The sequence below is a fragment of the Tupaia chinensis genome, unplaced genomic scaffold (genome assembly GCF_000334495.1).
Source record: "Tupaia chinensis unplaced genomic scaffold, TupChi_1.0 Scaffold000077_1, whole genome shotgun sequence".
Classification (NCBI taxonomy): Eukaryota; Metazoa; Chordata; class Mammalia; order Scandentia; family Tupaiidae; genus Tupaia; species Tupaia belangeri.
In genome coordinates this window covers 4,758,849-4,765,029 of record NW_006159538.1, presented here as the reverse complement: position 1 = coordinate 4,765,029, position 6,181 = coordinate 4,758,849, and positions in this window count along the sequence as shown.

Below are 6,181 nucleotides of genomic sequence, written 5' to 3'. Positions count from 1 at the left end.
TTTTATTTAAAGTCTATCTAGGGACCAGCAGGTGGCGTGGCTCCCACATGGCCGACCGGGGTTCGAGTCCTGAATCTGGTGGCTTCTTTCTCACTTCCTCTCTCTCTCACCCTCTGTCCCTCTCTGATCAAACTAAAATAATAATAATAATAATAATAAATGAATAAATAAATAAGATAAAATAAATAATTTTAAAAAAATAAAAATAAAGTCTATCTATGTCTTCCATGAGGAGAGAGACAGGGAGAGAGAGAGCATCCTTCCCAAGGTCCTGATGCCTCAATCCACCCTAGCTCTCAGCCAGTCCCAGATTGTAGGCAGGTGCAACTCTGGTGTACTCAGTGAGGTCTCTGGACTTGGACTGGGGCCTTCGCATATGCGGTTGCCTCTTGTGGTTCTGTCTCACTGGCGTACCACTATCCAGCCTCTTCGTTGCCACTTCTTTGATGGCTAACAATGGTTAACATCGTTCATGTGCTACGTGAGCCATTTGTGTATCTTCTTTGGAGAACTGACTACTCAACTCCATAGCCTATTTTTAAATTGGGCTATTTGTCTTTTTATCATTGGGTTATTACATTCTAGATATGAGTCCTGAATATCTGATTTGCAAACATTTTATGGATTATCTATACATTTTTTGATGGTATTCTTTGAAGTACCAGAGTTTTAAGCTTTTATGACTGTATTGATTTTTTTCTTTTGTGACTTGTGCTTTTAGTATTACCAGTGTGCCTTTTTTTATTTTATTTATTTATTTTTTTAGAGCGAGAGATTTTCGCTATAAGGCATGTGCACTTGCCAGAGAGACAAAAAGACAGAGAGGTAGAAAATGAGAAATCATCTTCCAGGGGAGATGGCTACATCACAATCCCCTCTCCATTCTCCTGAGATCTTGGGCACACATGCATAGGTGCCTGGTGTGATTTTGAAGCCATCGGGTCTTGGACTCGAACCACAGTCCTCCGTGTGGGAGTCCAGTCATGTAACCACTACACCATCTGCTGACCCCTCACCAGTGTATCTTGAACAATACACCGAAGAGCCTTTACCGGATAATACTGAAATATTACTGCCTTGACTGTTCCTGATGAGACTCTGAGCTCCTGGGTGAGAGGAATGATCATGCTTTATCACATGTGTATTCTTTTTTTTTAACTTTTATTTATTTATTTATTTTTTTGAGAGGTTTTTGCTATAGGGCGCATGCGTTCGCCAGACAGACAGAGAGAGACAGAGAGACAGAAAGCGAGAAATCACCCCCCCAGAGGGGATGGTCACGCCGCAATCCCTTCTCCTCAGTTCTCCTCTCGGGATCTTGGGCATGCACGTACATGCACCCAGCGTGAGTTTAAGCCACCGGGTCCGGGACGTGAACCGCGGTCAACTACGTGGGAGTCCAGCGACATAGCCATCACGCTAACTGCTGGTCCCTCACATGTGTATTCTTGATAGTCCCTACTGATGGTTCTCATTTTGGAGAGATGGTTAAAGACATGGATTCTCCATATTGGTGCTTGGATTCAAATCTCCTCTGTCACCCTCACTGTGACCTTGAGCAAAAGACCTAGACTTACCAAACCTCAGTGATCTCATCCCTAACATGGGGGAAATGCTAGCAATCAGCATTATCGTGAGGATTAAGTGGGTAATGCCCGTGAGGTGGTTGGCGTGGGCCTCGCACATAATACGCATGTTCGTTGTGCCATTATCACCTCAGTACCAGGCCCAGAGCAGACTTTCTGCAAGTGATTGCTGATGCAATGGCTGACAAAAGCATTCCTTTTTATTTTTTCAGGTTTTTGTCATAGGATGCATGTGCTCACTAGAGAGAGAGACAGTGAGAAGGAAAGTGAGAAATCATCCCACAGAGGGCATTGGCTACACCACAATACCTTCTCTCCCACTCTCCTCCTGGGATTTCGGGCACCACGCACACTTACCTGGTGTGTGATTTTCTTTTCTTTCTTCTTTTTTTTTTTTTTTTAGAGGTTTTTGCTATAGGGCGCATGCGCTCGCCAGACAGAGATAGAGAGACAGAGAGATGGAAAGTGAGAAATCACCCCCAAGGGGGATGGCCACACCACAATCCCTTCTCCTCCATTCTCCTCTCGGGATCTTGGGCACGCACGCACACGCACCCGGCGTGAGTTTTAAGCCACCAGGTCCAGGACACGAACCGCAGTCGACTACGTGAGAGTCCAGCAACACAGCCATTACACTAACTGCTGGTCCCTGGTGTGTGATTTTCAAGCCTCTGGGTTCAGGGCTCGAACAGTGATTGGCCATGTGGGCGTCAGTGCCTTAACCACTGTACCACTTGCTGACCCTGATGAAAGCATTTTTAAGACAGCAGTCCACTCTCATTTTAAAAGGCACAGTCCTGGGGGGTGCCTACAATGGGCAAAAACCAAATCCACTTCCTTCGGAAGTGGGAGGTGGAGGACCGGGTCTAACCTGTCCATTTGTGCTGGGGTGGGAAGAGAACGCCCTCCATTTGACATATGCTCCAGCAGGGACTCTCCTCAGCCCAGCATTTCTCCCTTGTAAGGTCTATTTATATCGCTTACCCCTCATGGGTCCTGGCGACACCATCTTTGGCTTCTTTTATTTAATTGTCTCCTAAAATCCAAAGAAAGTAATTGTTCCAGGAGGAAATATTGCCGGGCTTCGATTTCTATAGCTGCCATTGGAGCAGTGTCAGCATTTGCTGCAAAGTCCCCGAACACACGCTTCGCAGGAGCACGCTTGCTGCAGGTCATTAGTTTATGATGTCTGTAAGAAATATGCTTCCTCTTGCCTAGGCAGGGCTTTCTTCTTCGGCGTGTGTTTCTCTCCTCAGTTTGCCTCACTCTGTCTTTGGGGATTGAGGCCGAGTTTGCTAGATACTGAGCTCATGTCAGTTCTTAACATTTTTTTTTTTCTTTTTTGGCTATAGGGTGTGTGTGCTCACCACATAGAGAAAGAGAGACACAGAGAGGGAGAGGCCAAAACACACCCCCGTAAGGAATGATCATACTGCAATCCCTTCTCCCTCGTCTCTCCCTTCTTTCAGAATTTTGAGTGTGCGTGTGCCTGGCGTACTTGTCAAGTTGCTGGGTCTGGGACTTGAATCTAGCGGCTCGCCATGTGTGATCTAGCTGCCTTAAGGCCACAGGGCTGGGCCCAAATCTTACATTAAAAAAAAAATTGTTTGGTAAGACGAGCAGATGGCATAATAGTTACATCACTGGACTCCCACATGGCCAACTGTGGTTCGAGTCCTGGACCCAGTGACTTGAAACTCACACAGGATGGATGTGTGTGCGTGCATGCCCAAAATCTTGAGAGCAGACTGGAGGAGGAGGGATTGCAGCATGACCATCCCCTCAGGGCATGATTTCTCACTTTCTGTCTCTCTGTCTCTCTCTGTGTCTTTCCGGTGAGTGCATGCACCCTATAGCAAAAATTTCTTTCTAAAAAGAAAAAAAAATGTTTTGTATGTTTTTACTTACATTTTTCAGAGACAGAGTCTCACTCATGTCTCTTTTAAATTAATCTCTGCCCCTGTGTGTAGGCAGATTCTGGTTCTGTGGATGCTACTCATAGTTAATAGACAAGGAATTAAGAAAAATAAACTAAGCTAAGTTAAAGGAGCATTACAACAAAGAACACACAGAAAATGAACTTAGTTATGTTACCAAAGAATGCAGAGTAAGGTTACTTTAAATTCAGTTTTTCCTATTCACTGGGAAACGCAGGCGTTATTGTTCATTATCCCCCAAATGAAAATACGATGGTCGATGGCTGCTGTTTGCACTTACTTGGCCTTCATCTTCTGTGACTCATTTAAGCACTGCCTCCCCCAGTCTGAACGTGCTGAGGTGACAGCTGCCATTGGAATTCTAGGGTTCCGGGGCTCCCCCACACGAGGTAGGTGGTGTGTTTCAAGATCCTTGCAAGGGAAGGGGAGGGTCCAAGGCAGCAAGGATGAGTCTGCACATGTTGACAGACATGTCTGGGGACCTTCTCGGGGAGGGAGGGCCACAGAGAACAGCAGTGTACAAGGGTACAATGTCCAATTTATAGAAAAGTGAATAATATCAGAAAAGAACATGACAGTTTCTCGAAGTTCCAACCTGGAATTGCCATTGACCCAGTCATTTCCCAGAGGAGAGGTATGGTAATGCTGCGGCCTCTCAAGGTGAGGCTGGCACCCGTCTGCGGGGCTCAGTGGCCTGCTCTTCCTCTTAGGGGCTCTCTGCCTCAATGGCAGCCATTGCTGACTCTTCTGGGCAGAAGAGGGAAACTGGGAGGAAGTGGAGCCCACTTGATCCGCAGCGAAGGAGAAATCAGTTGCTTATGTGAATTTACCCAGAGGCCATGAAGTAGTAACACCCAGTGTTTGTCTGGGGACAGTCACACAAGGGGCAAAGGAGACTGAGGCGATCTTAAATGTGGGTGGACTGAGGTGAGTGGGCGAGTCAGAGGAGGCCAGAGGTGTCACAGTGTCTGTGTGCTAGGGCCGATGCTGTGTGATCACACCTGTCATGCCCCTTGCTGAGTGCCTATCTTGCTCTGAGCACTAGCCTTGTCAGAAGCCCTCTCTGGTCTGTGTCTCATCAGTGCAGTGGTCTTGCAGAATAACTGAGAGGCACCTCTGCCCCCTGCCCTGAGGCCCGACTGTGAGCCCTACTACCAGGAAAAGAGTGACAACCTCTCTATCCTGGGCTCAGCTGACTTTCCACTGGGCATGTCCTCTACGTCAAGAGACGGCTAGATGGGCAGGATATATTCAGAGAGCTAAGAGGGGAGATCTCTGATCTACGTTAGACACCCAACAGTCTTCAGCAGCCTCCTCCACCCAAGACACTCCCTGACATCGAAAAGGTCATTGTTTATCACAACCTGCTATTTTCAGTGAAGCAGGTCCCTGAAATCTGTACTAGAAATTGGGTTCAGCTTTATTTTACTGATAGTAGACCATTGATGTTTGCTCAGAGGTATGCTCTTCTCTCTGATTTTACCTGAAGTATGTGTGTGCGTCAAACTGGAACGAAGAAGGATGGATAGGAACACAGGTGAGCAGAGGTGGCTTCCGACTCTTCCCCTATGGGAGGTAGCCACGTGGGTGGGTTGAAAGGACCTCTCTATGACCACTTCTGACTCCCTGAACACCAAACCTATGATCAGAAAGCTCTCCATGCTCCTCCCAAAGGCCTTCCTGAGACAGATCGACTCAGCCATTTATCAGCCACCAAGAAGGAGGAGCATAGAACAGAAATCATGTGGATCCAAACCCCAGCTCTCAGTGACCTTGGGAAGGTTGCTTAATCTCTCTGTGCTCAGTGGTTTTAACTGGATCCTGAAAAAACACCATGTCTGGAATATAATAGATCTATTTTTTAAAGAATTATTTATTTAATTTTATTTTTCTGGCATTTCCCTCTCAGACGAGATGACATTTGAGTTAGGTCCTAAAGGGTATGTAGGTGCGTTTCAGAGGGATAAGTGCTGTTAAAAAACCCATTCCATATGAAGGAACTATGTACAAGGCCATGGAGTCATATTTGAGGAATTGTCCTCAATTTCACGTGGCTAGAGTATTGAGGGAAAGGGTCATGGTCAAGGAACGAAAGCAGCTAACGTGTTGAGTTCTTACCTTGTGCTAGACATTGTGCAGCGGGCTTGTGGCATGCATTAGATAATGCAGTCCCATCAATGCTATTACGATCCCAATTCTACAGAGATGCAAACTGAAACTTACCAGGGTTGAGTGATGTGCCTGCAATCACACAGCTAGATAATGAAAGGACAGGAGTCAAATCTAGTCTAGCTGGCTCCAAAGCCATGCTCAAAAGATAGCTCAGCCTCTCTCAAGACGAGCCCTGAATGATGTGCTAAGAAGTATAGGTGCTTTTGGGTGGGCATTTGTACTTCCTCTGGAATACAGGTCTGACCTGCGGCTCCCAGGCCGTACAGTGAGGGCAGCTGGGACTAGCATCAGGATAAACTGCTAGTCATCAAACACCACCTGCCCTGCCTGCAGGACTGCGGTGTCTTCCACCAGTGGTACAGACAGGTCTTCATGAGACTGTGGCGACCACCTTGCTTCTCAGCATGCCACAGAGACGGTGGGTGGGAGGGTGCTAGGGCAGTGTGGCTGTTACTTCTCTCATACTATGGAACTTTACCTTAGGAT